We start from the raw sequence: 16,813 nt of genomic DNA, 5'->3' as shown, positions 1-16,813 counted from the left end.
GAGAGAGGTGGAGAGGAAGAGAAAGGGAGTGATTCTGAACTGCTTCAATGTCCGAAGTTGGTCATGATGTTTCTCTAAAACAGTAAAGACTAAAGTTGGTCATGATGTTTCTCTAAAACACAGAAGACTAAAGTTGGTCATGATGTTTCTCTGAAACACAGAACACTAAAGTTGGTCATGATGTTTCTGTAAAACACAGAAGACTAAAGTTGGTCATGATGTTTCTCTGAAACACAGAACACTAAAGTTGGTCATGATGTTTCTCTAAAACACAGAAGACTAAAGTTGGTCATGATGTTTCTCTAAAACACAGAAGACTAAAGTTGGTCATGATGTTTCTCTGAAACACAGAACACTAAAGTTGGTCATGATGTTTCTCTAAAACACAGAAGACTAAAGTTGGTCATGATGTTTCTCTAAAACACAGAAGACTAAAGTTGGTCATGATGTTTCTCTGAAACACAGAACACTAAAGTTGGTCATGATGTTTCTCTAAAACACAGAACACTAAAGTTGGTCATGATGTTTCTCTAAAACACAGAAGACTAAAGTTGGTCATGATGTTTCTCTGAAACACAGAACACTAAAGTTGGTCATGATGTTTCTCTAAAACACAGAACACTAAAGTTGGTCATGATGTTTCTCTGAAACACAGAAGACTAAAGTTGGTCATGATGTTTCTCTAAAACAGTAAAGACTAAAGTTGGTCATGATGTTTCTCTGAAACACAGAACACTAAAGTTGGTCATGATGTTTCTCTGAAACACAGAAGACTAAAGTTGGTCATGATGTTTCTCTAAAACACAGAACACTAAAGTTGGTCATGATGTTTCTCTAAAACACAGAAGACTAAAGTTGGTCATGATGTTTCTCTAAAACAGTAAAGACTAAAGTTGGTCATGATGTTTCTCTGAAACACAGAACACTAAAGTTGGTCATGATGTTTCTCTAAAACACAGAACACTAAAGTTGGTCATGATGTTTCTCTAAAACAGTAAAGACTAAAGTTGGTCATGATGTTTCTCTAAAACAGTAAAGACTAAAGTTGGTCATGATGTTTCTCTAAAACAGTAAAGACTAAAGTTGGTCATGATGTTTCTCTAAAACAGTAAAGACTAAAGTTGGTCATGATGTTTCTCTGAAACACAGAACACTAAAGTTGGTCATGATGTTTCTCTAAAACACAGAACACTAAAGTTGGTCATGATGTTTCTCTGAAACACAGAACACTAAAGTTGGTCATGATGTTTCTCTAAAACTAAGAACACTAAAGTTGGTCATAAGCAGAGGTCTAGCAGAGCCAAAGTGCTGTTGTATATTTCAACAAGCTGTTCCTGTGTCACATACCGAATAGCCGATACCATGAATGTCCTTTACAAGAAAAGACTCAGCTACATAGATGCTGCCAAGATGAAGATGTTGGACCATATTGCAGATGTTCTCTTTGCACAAAGGAGGCTAAACAATGGAGAGTTGGAAAGTATCCAGTCTATAGGAGGTACTCATGACAAGGCCCGGGCCCTGATTGACACTGCCAGAAGAAAGGGAGGTATTACTAGTAATAGCTTGATGGCAACATGGGACAATTACCCTGGATCATCCTCAGTTGGTAATGGTAATGTTATGTCACCTAAGGAAATAGTCTCAATTTTTTGGGACAATATAACCCGTGATGATATTGAGAAGATGAAGTTTGTTATGAGCGAGATAGAGATCACGCATCGACACCACATCAGTGGACCTGCAGTATGTGACAGATAGAACCGGGTTGGCAGATGTTATGGCATTGCATTATGGAGCTGCAGCACGGTTAGGGTTGAACACCCTGCTCAAGAAAATCGGTCGCAATGACCCGGTGAAGCGAGTCAAAGACAGTGACTGTACTCACACCTCAAGTCAGCTACAACCTGTGGCCTTCGCTACACGCGGCAAGGTTATCAATAAACATCAAGGTGCTGTGACAGAGAAGGTGTTGAATAGACTTTGCGACCTTGACAGAGGACAGTTGAACAGATTCATATGGACATTGAAACTACCAAGCAGCACGGCGGAGCTTATCAGAAACACCAACTGACCTGCAAAAAGTGCTGAAGGAACATGTTCAACATGACCAGTTACCTGGATACCATTTACAAAACACTGAGGGAAATGAACCAAAACAGCCTGAATTAAGTGAACCAAGACAACAATTAGACATCAATTACATCTTAGTAGTTAAGAGACACTGTCTGCATCACAACATATTGCATGACAGGGTAGTGAATTGCTCATCCTCCCAGCTCTTCCAAGATGGGTGGTAATTTCATCTAGCATCTTAAAAAAAAAAAGTTCCTCACCTGTGTTCTCCATGGCCAGTCTGAATCACCGTAACTATAAGTCAACTCTTCGCCAGCTGCAATATCTCGAGTCGCGAAGAGGCACAAGTGTGGCTCATCGTTTGCTTGTATGGCCTTCATTTTGAGATTGAGTCTTTAGTGATCATCATTAACGAGTCTCCCAAGGGAGGAGTCTTCTTCAGATGCATCAATGCTGCATAGAAACATAACATGTCACAGTTTAATGAAGATATTGCAGCACAGGGTTTCTGTTTCAGAAAAGGGGCAGAAAAGTCCCTAACGCGTTGTTTAACAAAGGAGTGCAGATGCTCTGATAGCGAACCAGTTGGTTTGAAGACTAATATTGTTCCTGACTGTTTAGGTCAGGGACAAGGTCAAATTAGTATCTGGACCTGAGATAGGCCTACAGTGCATATTGTGCCACCAACCATTTAAATGTCTGTCTCCATTTTAATGTTGTTGCTTTTTTTTAGATCTCAAAAGGCATTAATATGTTTATTTTGTCCTACTTACCACCATGTTCTTCCTTTCCATTGGAAATGGAAAAGAAACACCTTTGCAGAATCATTGTAGTGATCAGCTCGGACCTCGCCCTCCTGTTGTGTAAGCAGTTCACCTCGGTACTCCACAACAAAGTCTCCTTTGGATATGAATTCAGTGGCAAAAACTCCCCGTCCTTAGCAGACACAAAATACAAGCATTAGGAGATATTGCATTGTGCTTGTCAATTATTACAGAGAATAATCACTGTCTGGAGGTCCACTCCGGTCACATGATCACCCCATTCAACTTCCCAAGCTTCTCCAAAAACAACTGTTCTCATAAAATGACCTCACACTGTCTAAAAGTGATCTCACACATATCACTGCCAATCAAAATGAGGTTCAGGTGTGCAGCAGGGGGTTTAGGGAGGGGGATGCGCTGCTCTGTCTTTCAAGAGGCTAGATTCAGTTGTCACTCTTACTTTGTCTTCTAAACCAATGATTGGTTTTCAAGGTGGGCCTTTTCAGGTGGAAGGAGATTTCAGATGGAGCATCGTGTGACTGTAGTGGACCTTTAAGAATCCTATGACCATAATACAAAGACATGGCTATTCCTTTAAACCTTTTTTCCTGGGTGACTGTGCCCATATATCCCAATTCACTGTTTCCCACTAACCTCTAAAATGTACATCTGATTCATCTAATTCATAGCTGTCATATTTAGGACTGTCAGAAATAATATACAATCTTCACCTTACCTTTAAAGATATTGATAAAACGCTGGTAAAGTACTGGTTTATCAAAGTTTCATCTGATGTGATGCTCTGCATCCTCCATGGGCCGGAGTCGCCTGGAAGATCTCTCCGTCAGGCCAACTCAAATCCTTAATCTGTGGAATAAAGCAGACATTATAAACTGGGTAGTTTGGGTCCTGGATGTTGATTGGCTGAAACTGTGGTATATTTAAGAAATAAGGCACCTCGGGGGTTTGTGGTATATGGCCAATATACCAAGGTTAAGGGCTGTAACCAGGCAGGCACTCCGCGTTGCCTCTTACGTAAGAACAGTCCTCAACCTTTCCTTGTGCTTTACTGCTTAACTATATACCAAGGCTGTCAGGCAATCAACATTCATGGCTTAACCTACAATTTATAAGAGACATAATGTATGTTTGTTAGATGACTACAAAACAAGCACGTTAGAAGCAGTAAACAATTCCATATGTGACTTTCCCTCTTCCACTCTGCTATGAGATGCAAGGTGGGGTGCACAACACCTGGTTTCCAGCCAGCCAACTTTAGCTCGCTAAACTAACACCATCTAATGTTATCAAACTGCTACCGTCTCAAGTTCATCTATGGGGATCACGTGTCCCATTTAGCTGTCTATGCATGTTACTTATAACCACACTGATAGAATTGACTGAAATAGCCATAAAATATCAGTCTCTTTATCAACAGTTATGTTAACTAATCAAGCTACCCGCCCAAATGTCAACAACATTGTCTCACTAGTGCATTAGCTAGATAGTGAGCGAACATTAGCACTAGCAACAAACAAGCTAACTAGGCTAACATAGTTCATAAACCAATACAACGATTTATGGTGGTGGAATTGTACTACAGCATGAAAATAACTTTCCATATCATTTCAATTGTTGAAAATATGATATTGCTCACCTTTCTTTTAGGAACAGCGGGGACCTGCAGATGGGCCGCCCCGTGTTACCGGACGAGCTTCTCCAGATGAAAGTGATTTTCCCTCTCTGGCTCTGCGCGGTAAAGTGGAGTGGGGGAGGGGAATCACAACGTGGGGACAGAGATAGTCATATAGGGGACGTGTCACCACAGTGGTGTGTGTGCATCTGTCAAGGCGCTGGAATCCTATACAATCGACATGACTGATGTTGATATTTCACTTGTGTACTAAATATTCTATAGACCTAAGAAATAGGCTAATACATTGCAAAATGAATGCATTTCCCTAGGCCTATAGGTCATAGGAAACTTCAAGACACCAAAATGTACATTTTAAGGATTCAGAAATTGTATTGATTGATCCAGAAACACATAGGAATAAGGTGAATAGGCCTTGGCTATTTTCTGACATAGGAAGGGCTGGCTTACCTGGGCTATTGCCCCTGGGCCCCGGAGAAATAAAACAATATACAGCATGTAGTATATATTTATGTTTTACTGCAACCGCCAACCACAGGGGCATTCAGGAGCCCACTCTCAATGAGTGTAGAGGCCTGCTGCTGCGGACACTTTGTTATTTGTCAGATGGGGAGGAGAGGAGGTAGGGGGGACACTTGTTTAATTAATTAATAAAAATATATAAACTGCAAAATAAATAAATGTGACTAGTAAAATGTGTGATTCAGGAGCTGGGACCAAGCCCGTAGGGGGCCCAAGGGGCAAAACAAATACAAAATAAATATTTAAAAAAATATATATATATGTTTTTAATCCAACCACAGGAGCCCGCTCTCAATGTTTAAAATACAACAGAGCATAATTTAGCCAAAGAGGATCAATAGTTTCTACAAAAATAACTATCAAAAAGACATACAGTACATGTACTGTATCTGCCAAAATAAAAGAAACACCAACATAAAGTGTATTAAACGCACAGAACAACACAGAACCAGTGTCTACTGAGTAATCCACATAGATGTGCACCCGATCATAGGCAGTTCATTCTCAATTACTGTCACATCAATTGTCTTTCAAAATGTGGTGTCGCTGTCATCTTTCAAATAAACACAACCAAGATATATGTATATGCAAGACATATTTTATTTCAAGGCAATAGATATATAAGGTTGGCTGATACAAAAGGGTATACACATTACCCAGGTGTAATATGGTCAATTAAAGTAAGGTATAAAATCGTAAACATGTGACATTGAGAACATCACCATATGAATTTTTATCAGTCAGGGCCCATTGTCAAACAAGACCTAAAATAACCTTTAGGCATCATGTCACCACACGGTCCCACATGTAGACTCTTGTAGGCTGAGGTAACACTATACAAACATCATTGCTCTACTTTAAAGGAAGCTGTAACACTCTGTGGTTGTGGACATGTGAGTGAGACCAATAACATCATCGCCACTGTTGTGGAAGGAGCTAAACTCCTCAACAATATCGATGTAATTACCTCCTGAATTACCGTCTGAGGGGCATGTGAACATGCTGTTGGCATTCCTGCCATTGAAACAGTAATTGCTATCATCTTTGGTCCGTTGCTGGGCCAGGTGAGGTGTTACTGTTTCCATCCCAATCCTGGAGGCAAACAAAGCTATGACATGGACCAAAGTAGCACCTTCACTGGGTTTACAATCTAACACAAGGTTAAGCCGCCTGTCTTGTGGTGACACGTACTGAGCTGTAAACCACCTACAAAGATAGAATCCCATTCTTCTAAACTCTATGCTCGAGGTGAGGTTTCTCAGTGTGTTGTCAACAACTGTGACTACCTTAGACTGCCCTCTCCTGGGCAACAAAGTGCACCACATAGTCAAAATGATCTGTTTCTTCAAGACAAAACAGCACCAATGAAACCTGTAGGACCCAAGTGACACATTGAACAATCTCGGTAAGGAGTCATCAGGTCCGATCAGCTTCTCCGTTCTGGGAAGGGGACGGGTTCCCACCACAACGTGATCCCAGAACCCAGGTACATGAGGGATGCAGACATATCTGTAGGCCACCTCTTCTGATATTGCTTCGCTTACCCAGTACCTGAAGGACATGGTGTCATTCACTGTGATGAGATGGTTGAACGCTGCGTGGGAAGAGAACACTGTCAGTCCAGCTACATGATCAGGGCTCGTCATTGTAGTATAACATAGACATAGACAGATATATCTATAAATGGAAATATACATACCTCTTCGCAGGGTGTCAACTCCAGAGGATTGCTCCTCATTCATAATCAGCTGCACATGGTAATATACATACCTCTTGGCAGGGTGTCAACTCCAGAGGATTGCTCCTCATTCATAATCAGCTGCACATGGACGTTGACCTCCTTGTCAGTCTTGAACTTATCATCTATGTTGAGTTCCAGATCCCAGTCTCCTACATTCAACCACTTTGTTCACTGTAACACAGTCTGCACAATACACAGCCCCAAGCACATTGCACGGGCCTGTTCAGCTGAATCAAGTAGTTGTTACAGATGAACGCTCTGTTGAACTTCTTTTTACACGTGGCGCATATAATCAACTGTTTCATCACAGGGATTATTATCGCAATGGACGACACGGTAGCCCCGTCGCTGTACAGGTTATATCGGCTGGGACCAGGCACGGATTCTTCATAGGTGACAGCTGCTTCGGATTGTGGTGGTGTGGGGAACAATGTCCTTTGTGACTGTAAAGATGTCACTGGCTTGGGTTTGCACACGTTGAACCCTCGTATATCAACAGTCTGCTGTGGAGTTTCAGGCACTTGAGATGCTGGTTGTTGGGGATGTAGGACCCGGGCCTCCTGCTGCGGCACTTGATGAAACGTTTCCAGATGCACCTCAACCTGCTGGGGCTCTAGAGGCTGTGCCGACTGTTGTTGTTGAAAGACATATTCACCACAGACCCTCTCAAGAGCAGCCATGGAGTTCTCTGGGTACCCGAGAGGGGCCATGTCACCAATACAGGCGTTGAAGGTGCTGAGTTCCACATCTGTAAGCTGGGTTACCTCATTACAGATGGCGCTTGAAGGTGGTTTCATAGTGGGAAGGGGATCGGTTGTAGCAGAAAATATTGCACCTGGACAAGAGTCAACGTTCCACTGTGGCCTACTGAAATGTGGCTCGGATGCTTGGGACACTTCACTCTCTTGAAAGGCATTTGCATATTCCACATCGGTTAGCATATCATCCGGAGCTCTCTCCCCGTAACACAAGGCGGAAACAAGTCACCCCTCTACCCAAAGGCAATAGATTACTATTCACTAATAACACAATGTGTGTGATAGTTACACTTACGTGACACATGTCATAGTATCCAGGGCAGCAGCAACCTCCTCTGATGTATCACACCCAGACATGGCTGTGATGCTATCCAGGACAGCAGTAACCTCCTCTGATGTATCACACCCAGACATGGCTGTGATGCTATCCACGGCAGCAGTAACCTCCTCTGATGTATCACACCCAGACATGGCTGTGATGCTATCCAGGGCAGCAGTAACCTCCTCTGATGTATCACACCCAGACATGGCTGTGATGCTATCCAGGACAGCAGCAACCTCCTCTGATGTATCACACCCAGACATGGCTGTGATGCTATCCAGGACAGCAGTAACCTCCTCTGATGTATCACACCCAGACATGGCTGTGATGCTATCCAGGGCAGCAGTAACCTCCTCTGATGTATCACACCCAGACATGGCTGTGATGCTATCCACGGCAGCAGTAACCTCCTCTGATGTATCACACCCAGACATGGCTGTGATGCTATCCAGGCAAGCAGTAACCTCCTCTGATGTATCACACCCAGACATGGCTGTGATGCTATCCAGGACAGCAGTAACCTCCTCTGATGTATCACACCCAGACATGGCTGTGATGCTATCCAGGACAGCAGTAACCTCCTCTGATGTATCACACCCAGACATGGCTGTGATGCTATCCAGGACAGCAGTAACCTCCTCTGATGTATCACACCCAGACATGGCTGTGATGCTATCCACGGCAGCAGTAACCTCCTCTGATGTATCACACCCAGACATGGCTGTGATGCTATCCAGGGCAGCAGTAACCTCCTCTGATGTATCACACCCAGACATGGCTGTGATGCTATCCACGGCAGCAGTAACCTCCTCTGATGTATCACACCCAGACATGGCTGTGATGCTATCCACGGCAGTCTGAAGCTCCTTTGAGGTAGCACATCCGGCCCTGTTTACGTGCTCTGTCGCAGAGACAACTTCATCAGCCCTATCTTGATACCCAGGCGCAGCTAATACAATTGCATGGTCAACTCTACATTCAGGCACATTGTGAGACATTTCACATGTTTCACCAATAGGTTGTTGGAACGATGGTTCAGTTGTAGACTGGGGCTTGGGTACAGCAGACACTACCTCCTCGGTCTGAGTCTCATCAGAGTCTGGCTCCTTGGTCTGAGTCTCATCAGAGTCTGGCTCCTTGGTCTGAGTCTCATCAGAGTCTGGCTCCTTGGTCTGAGTCTCATCAGTCTGGCTCCTTGGTCTGAGTCTCATCAGAGTCTGGCTCCTTGGTCTGAGTCTCATCAGAGTCTGGCTCCTTGGTCTGAGTCTCATCAGTCTGGCTCCTTGGTCTGAGTCTCATCAGAGTCTGGTTCCTTGGTCTGAGTCTCATCAGAGTCTGGCTCCTTGGTCTGAGTCTCATCAGAGTCTGGCTCCTTGGTCTGAGTCTCATCAGAGTCTGGCTCCTTGGTCTGAGTCTCATCAGTCTGGCTCCTTGGTCTGAGTCTCATCAGTCTGGCTCCTTGGTCTGAGTCTCATCAGTCTGGCTCCTTGTTCTGATTCTCTACCCTCCCTCTCTCTCTTTCCCTCTGTTCTGACTCTCTACCCTCCCTCTCTCTCTCTTTCCCTCTGTTCTGACTCTCTACCCTCCCTCTCTCTTACCTCTGTTCTGACTCTCTACCCTCCCTCTCTCTCTCTTTCCCTCTGTTCTGACTCTCTCCCCTCCCTCTCTCTCTCTTTCCCTCTGTTCTGACTCTCTACCCTCCCTCTCTCTCTTTCCATCTGTTCTGACTCTCTACCCTCCCTCTCTCTCTTTCCCTCTGTTCTGACTCTCTACCCTCTCTCTCTCTCTTTCCCTCTGTTATGACTCTCTACTCTCCTTCTCTCTCTCTTTCCCTCTGTTCTGACTCTCCCCCTCTCTCTCTTTCCCTCTGTTCTGACTCTCTACCCTCTCTCTCTCTCTTCCCCTCTGTTATGACTCTCTACTCTCCTTCTCTCTCTCTTTCCCTCTGTTCTGACTCTCTCCCCTCCCTCTCTCTCTTCCCCTCTGTTCTGACTCTCTACCCTCCCTCTCTCTCTTTCCCTCTGTTCTGACTCTCTACCCTCTCTCTCTCTCTTCCCCTCTGTTATGACTCTCTACTCTCCTTCTCTCTCTCTTTCCCTCTGTTCTGACTCTCCCCCTCCCTCTCTCCCTCTGTTCTGACTCTCTCCCCTCCCTCTCTCTCTCTTTCCCTCTGTTCTGACTCTCTACCCTCCCTCTCTCTCTTTCCCTCTGTTCTGACTCTCTACCCTCCCTCTCTCTCTTTCCCTCTGTTCTGACTCTCCCCCTCCCTCTCTCCCTCTGTTCTGACTCTCTCCCCTCCCTCTCTCTCTCTTTCCCTCTGTTCTGACTCTCTCCCCTCCCTCTCTCTCTTTCCCTCTGTTCTGACTCTCTACCCTCCCTCTCTCTCTTTCCCTCTGTTCTGACTCTCTACCCTCCCTCTCTCTCTTTCCCTCTGTTCTGACTCTCTCCCCTCCCTCTCTCTCTCTTTCCCTCTGTTCTGACTCTCTACCCTCCCTCTCTCTCTTTCCCTCAGGGCTCCAGATCCTCTATCTGTTCTGACTCTCTACCTTCCCAGTATAGTATACACAGACTGGACAACAGGACAATGATCCTAAGCCCGGACTTGAACCCGATCGAACATCTCTGGAGAGACCTGAAAATAGCAGTGCAGCGACGCTCCCCATCCAACCTGACAGAGCTTGAGAGGATCTGCAGAGAAGAATGGGAGAAACTCCCCAAATACAGGTGTGCCAAGCTTGTAGCATCATACCCAAGAAGACTCAAGGCTGTAATCGCTGCCAAAGGTGCTTCAACAAAGTACTGAGTAAAGGGTCTGAATACTTATGTAAATGTGATATCTAAGTTTTTTTTAAATAAAAATGTGCAGACATAAAATAAACAGTTTTTGCTTTGTAATTCTGGGTTTTTGTGTGTAGATTGATGAGGGAAAAAAACTATGTAATCCATTTTAGAATAAGGCTGTAACGTGACAAAATGTGTAAAAAGTCAAGGGGTCTGAATACTTTCTGAATGCACTGTATATCAGTATATTAGACTCTCTCTCTCTCTGCAGTGATGTTGTTTTCATCACTTCTGGTTTAACACTGCCATCAAGTGGTGATTGTCCAAACTGCACCCCTGATAAGATATAAAGCGAGAGATGCAGAGAGAGAGAGAGAGAGCAGAGAGCAGGGAAAAGAGAAAGCAGAGAGAGCAGAGAAGAGAGAAAGCAGAGAGGGTGAGAGCAGAGAGAGAGCAGGCTGAGAGAGCAGAGAGCATTAGAGAGGAGAGAGGAGAGAGCATTAGAGAGAGAGGGAGAGACCGGAGAGCAGGCTGAGAGAGCAGAGAGTGAGAGATCAGAGAGAGGGTAGAGAGCAGACAACAGAAAGAGAGAGAGCAGAGAGCGCAGCAGAGCAGAGAGAGCAGAGAACAGAGAGAGAGAGCAGAGGGAGTGAGAGCAGAGAAAGAGCAGCAGAGCAGAGAGCGAGCAGAAAGCAGGGAGAGAGAGAGAGCAGAGGGAGAGAGAGCAGAGAGCAGGGAGAGAGAGGGCAGAGAGAAGAGAGAGCAGATAGAGCAGAGGGAGAGAGAGAGCAGATAGAGCAGAGGGAGAGAGAGAGAGCAGAGAGGGAGAGAGAGCAGAAAGAGAGAGTAGAGAGAGAGCAGAAAGCAGGCTGAGAGAGCAGAGTGTGAGAGAGAGAAGAGAGGGCAGAGAGCAGAGAACAGAGCAGAAAAAGAGCAGAGAGAGAGAGAGCAGAGGGAGAGAGATAGCAGAGAGAGAGCGAGCAGAGAGCAGGCTGAGAGAGCAGAGAGAGAGAGCGAGAGAGCAGAGCGAAGAGCGAGGGCAGAGAGAGCAGAGAGAGCGAGCAGAGAGCAGGCTGAGAGAGCAGAGAGCAGAGAGAGAGAGCAAGCAGAAAGCAGGCTGAGAAAGCAAAGAGAGTGAGAGAGCAGAGAGGGCAGAGAAGAGAGAGCAGAGGGAGAGAGATCAGAGAACAGAGAGAGAGCAAAGAGCAGGCTGAGAGAGCAGAGAGAGGGAGAGAGCAGAGAGAAGAGCGAGGGCAGAGAGAGCAGAGAGCGCGAGCAGAGAGCAGGCTGAGAGAGCGAGCAGAAAGCAAAGAGAGAGTGAGAGAGCAGAGAGAGCAGAGGGCAAAGAGAGAGAGCAGAGAGAGAGAAAGCAGAGAGCAGAGAGGTCAGAGAGCGAGCAGAGAGAGAGCAGGGAAAAGAGAGCAGAGGGAGAGATAGAGCAGAGAACATATAGAGAGAGCAGAGTGAGAGCAGAGCTAAGAGAGAGCAGAGAACATATAGAGAGAGCAGAGAACATATAGAGAGAGCAGAGTGAGAGAGAAGAGAGGGAGAGAGAGCAGGGTGAGAGAGAGAGAACAGAGAGAGACAGCAGAGAGAGCAGAGGGAGAGAGCTGAGCGAGCAGAGCACAGAGAGAGCATAGAGAGAGAGAGCAGAGAGTAGGCTGAGAGAGCAAAGAGAGAGAGAGGGGAGAGGGCAGAGTGAGAGAGAGAGCAGAGGGAGAGAGAGAGCAGAGACCAGAGAGAGCAGGCTGAGAAAGCAAAGAGAGTGAGAGAGCAGAGAGAGAGAGCAGAGAAGGCAGAGAGAGAGCAGAGAGAGAAGAGGGCAGAGAGAGCAGAGGGAGAGAGAGAGAGCAGAGAACAGAGAGAGAGAGCAGGCTGAGAAAGCAAAGAGAGAGTGAGAGAGCATAGAGTGAGAGCAGAGAAAAGAGAGAGCAGAAGAGCAGAGGGAGAGAGAGAGCAGAGAGAGAGAGCAGAGAGAGAGCAGGCTGAGAGAGCAGAGAGGGAGAGAGCAGAGAGAGAGCAGGCTGAGAGAGCAGAGGGAGAGAGAGAGCAGAGAGAGAGAGCAGGCTGAGAGAGCAGAGAGAGAGCAGGCTGAGAAAGCAAAGAGAGAGCAGAGAGAAGAGAGCAGAAAGAGCAGAGGGAGAGAGAGCAGAGAACAGAGAGAAGAGAGAGCAGAGGATAGGGAGAGCAGAGAGAGAGAACAGAGAGTGCTGAGAGAGAAGAGAGAGCAGAGAGAGCGAGAGCAGACAGAGAGAAAGCAGAGCATAGAGAAAAGAGAGAGCAGAGACTGAGATAGCAGGGAGAGCAGAGCAGAGAGAGCTGAGCACAGAGAGAGCAGAGAGAGCATAGAGAGAGAGCAGAGAGAGAGAGAGAGAGGGGAGAGGGTAGAGTGAGAGAGAGAGCAGAGACCAGAGAGAGAGCAGGCTGAGAAAGCAGAGAGAGAGAGCAGAGAGCAGGCTGAGAAAGCAGAGAGAGAGAGCAGAGAGAGAGCAGAGAAGAGAGAGCAGAGAGAGAGAGCAGGCTGAGAAAGCAAAGAGAGAGTGAGAGAGCATAGAGTGAGAGCAGAGAGAGCAGAGAAAAGAAAGAGAGCAGAGAGAGCAGAGAACAGAGAGAGCAGAGGGAGAGAGAGCAGAGAACAGAGAGAGCAGAGGAGAGCAGAGAGCAGAACAGAGAGCAGAGAGAGCAGAGAGAACAGAGAGGGCAGAGAGAGAGCAGAGAGTGCTGAGAGAGAAGAGAGAGCGCGAGAGCAGAGAAAGCAAGCAGAGAGAGCAGAGCATTGAGCCGAGCATAGAGAAAAGTGAGAGCAGAGAGAGAGAGCAGAGAGAGAGACAGAGAGCAGATAGAAAAAGCAGAGAGAGGGCAGAGGGAGAGTAGAGAGAGCAGAGAGAGAGAACAGAGAGAGAGAGCAGAGAGAGTGAGTGCTGAGAGAGCAATAGAGAGCAGAAAGAAAGCAGAGAAAAGAGAGAACAGCAGAGCAGGCTGAGAGAGAAGAGAGAGTAGAGAGCGAGAGAGAGAGCAGAGAGATAGAGCAGAGAGAAGAGAGAGGGCAGAGATAGCAATAGAGAGCAGAGAGAGCGGACAGCAGAGAGCAGGTTGATAAATAAAAGAGAGTGAGAGAGCATAGAGTGAGAGAGCAGAGAAAAGAGAGAACAGCAGAGCGAGCAAAGAGCAGAGAGAGAGCAGATAGCAGGCTGAGAGAGCAGAGAGAGAGAGAAGAGAGAGCAGAGAACAGAGAGAGAGCAGGCTGAGAAAGCAAAGAGAGAGCAGAGAAAAGAGAGAGAGCAGAGAGAGAGAGAGCAGAGAAAAGAGAGAACAGCAGAGCAGAGAGAGAGAACTCTGTTGCTATAGTAACCCTGCATCACAACACTCTGTTGTACAAATTGTTTAATTCAATTTCACATATTTAATTGTTTTGTATTTCATTTCATATTTGTTTCATGTTTCAACCAGTCGCAGGTTAACGTCAACCTGACAGAGGAAACGTAACATCAATAACCAAACTGTTTTCACAATTAACATGCTTTTCTTGTTTCAACTATGTTTTATTATGAAAAGTACAATATATCCTTGTATACTTGTACAACTATGGAGCGTATGTCCATATATAATTATACAATTTGTTATTCAACATAAAAGACAACAAATGATCACATTGGTATTTTAACAGTGTTATTGTCACAATTATAGGAAGACACGCATGTGTGTGTGTGTGTGTGTGTGTGTGTTTGTTTGTCCAGTGTGTGTGTGTGTGTGTCCTGTGTGTCCAGTGTCAGTGTGTGTGTGTGTTTGTCAAGTGTGTGTGTGTGTGTGTGTGTGTGTGTGTCCAGTGTGTGTGTGTCTGTCCAGTGTGTGTGTGTGTGTGTGTGTGTGTGTGTATCTGTCCAGTGTGTGTGTGTGTGTGTGTGTGTATCTGTCCAGTGTGTGTGTGTGTGTATCTGTCCAGTGTGTGTGTGTGTGTCCAGTGTGTGTGTCCAGTGTGAGTGTGTGTCTGTCCAGTGTGTGTGTGAGTGTGTGTCAGGTTAGTATTTCAGGGACACTGAGGAGTCTTCATAAAGCCAAAACCCTGGATAGAGGGGCTCAGTGAATGTGGAGGTGAATGTGATCAGGTGGGTCAGTGTGTCAGAGGAGGCTCTATAGAAGGACAGAGTGCCGGCTGGCCAGTCCAGATACACTCCTACTCTGTGGGAGCTGGAGGGGCGGACGTCTATGGTAGTGGGATTATTATTGTGCCAGGCAGTGTAACTGTTGTCAGAGCAGAACAGACTCCAGGACTTGTCATTGTATCCAAGACAACAGTCATTAACCCTTCCTCTCCTGCTGATTCCTTTATATGTCACTCCTATAACAGCCCCACTCCCACTCCACTCTACCTCCCAGTAACAGCGCCCAGTCAGACCCTCTCTACACAGCACCTGTCCACAGTCCTCAAATCTCTCTGGGTGATCAGGATACGGCTGCTCCTCTGTCCTCCATGTCACCTTTCTGTTCTCCTCAGACAGAGAGAGGAGTCTGTTTACTGTGTTTAGGTCCAGTGTGAGATCACAGACATCTGATGGATGAAACCAGACACAATATTAGAAATCATCATCATTCACATTAGAATGTTAACTCACTTTTCACTAATTCATTTAATGTAGATGTTTCTAGGTATCAAAAGGAGAAGTTAAGGTAACTTGAGACTTGTTGAATGATCATATGTTATACTGTATGGTAATATAAAACACACTTATTCACATGAATTACACTCACACACACACACACACACACACACACACACACACACACACACACACACACACACACACACACACACACACACACACACACACACACACACACACACACACACACACATTGTCAAATCAACTCTTTGTAAACTTTGGTGTCCCTGATTTCTGCTTCTGTAGAACTACAGCTGATATTTAATATGACCAAGTAAGTAATGATGGTGGTCTTTGACTTTGACTTAACTTGAATTAAGACTTATTCTTAGTCATATTCTTCACAGCAGTCAACACTCACATTTTCTAAGCCCAGGTTTCATTGTGTACTCTCCACCATGTTCCACACTGTAGCGGTAAGCAGAAGAACAGACAGTCATTGAGGGATACACCTGAACACACACACAGGACACACACACTGGACACACACGCTGGACACATGCTGGACACACACACACACTGGACACACACACACACTGGACACACACATACACTGGACACACACACATACTTGAAACACCGGGGACACACACACTTGACACACCGGACACACACACACCGGACACACACACATACACTGGACACACATACACACACTGGACACACATACACATACACGGTCAAGTGTTGGTAAGAATGTTTGTCTGTGTGTGTGTGTGAGTGTTCAGTGTGTGTGTGTGTGTGTGTTCAGTGTGTGTGTGTGTGTGTGTGAGTCCAGTGTGTGTGTGTGTGAGTGTTCAGTGTGTGTATGCGTGTGAGTCCAGTGTGTGTGTGTGTGTGTGTCCAGTGTGAGTCTGTGAGTGTGAGTCCAGTGTGTGTTTCACACACACACACACAGCACACACAGGACACACACACACACTGGACTCACACACAGTCAGCATATAACTTTGTCCAAGTGGTGGTCAGAATGTTTGTCTTAACTAGCCTGATAAGTCAAACATGTCTGATATGAACATTGACATAAACCCTCTACATACTTGAGTTTCTCCAGTCTGCAGTGTGGATCCTCCAGTCCAGCAGAGAGCAGTCTGACTCCTGAGTCTCCTGGGTGATTGTAGCTCAGGTCCAGCTCTCTCAGGTGTGAGGGGTTTGACCTCAGAGCTGAGGCCAGAGAAGCACAGCCTTCCTCTGTGACTAGACAGCCTGACAGCCTGCAAAGAGTCAAATCATATTAAAATCACACTGCTATTCTTTGGTGGTGAAAATAGTGGCAGTATATATTTTTTAACATTTTCAGATACATCAGTGTCTTGAAACCTTCCATATCTATTCATAAATGAACGTCTCATTATTAGACATGACAAATTATCAAATTATTGCTTGTAGAGAGAAAATGTATAGTACAAATATTTGAGTAGACTGACCAGACCAGTTTAAAAAGCAGTATCAGTCAAAAGACAGACAGTGAGGTATCAGATTTAGATTGTATTGAGTATACAGTCCACACCATATCTATTTTCACAGTGAAGGT

The 16,813-nt window shown here is 45.5% G+C and overlaps 1 long non-coding RNA gene across 1 annotated transcript; it reads right to left on the bottom strand.

Annotated features, from left to right (window-relative positions):
• Positions 1–2,271: 2,271 nt before the first annotated feature.
• On the bottom strand, positions 2,272–3,620 carry LOC120041212. The gene is made up of 3 exons (XR_005475857.1): positions 3,577–3,620; positions 2,850–3,012; positions 2,272–2,529 (listed from the first exon to the last, which is right to left on the bottom strand). It is a non-coding gene; the product is annotated as an uncharacterized LOC120041212 (long non-coding RNA).
• Positions 3,621–16,813: the final 13,193 nt, after the last annotated feature.

This window comes from Salvelinus namaycush, unplaced genomic scaffold (genome assembly GCF_016432855.1).
Source record: "Salvelinus namaycush isolate Seneca unplaced genomic scaffold, SaNama_1.0 Scaffold416, whole genome shotgun sequence".
Classification (NCBI taxonomy): Eukaryota; Metazoa; Chordata; class Actinopteri; order Salmoniformes; family Salmonidae; genus Salvelinus; species Salvelinus namaycush.
Note: the sequence above shows the minus strand (reverse complement) of the source record. Positions and strands in the feature narration are given on the sequence as shown.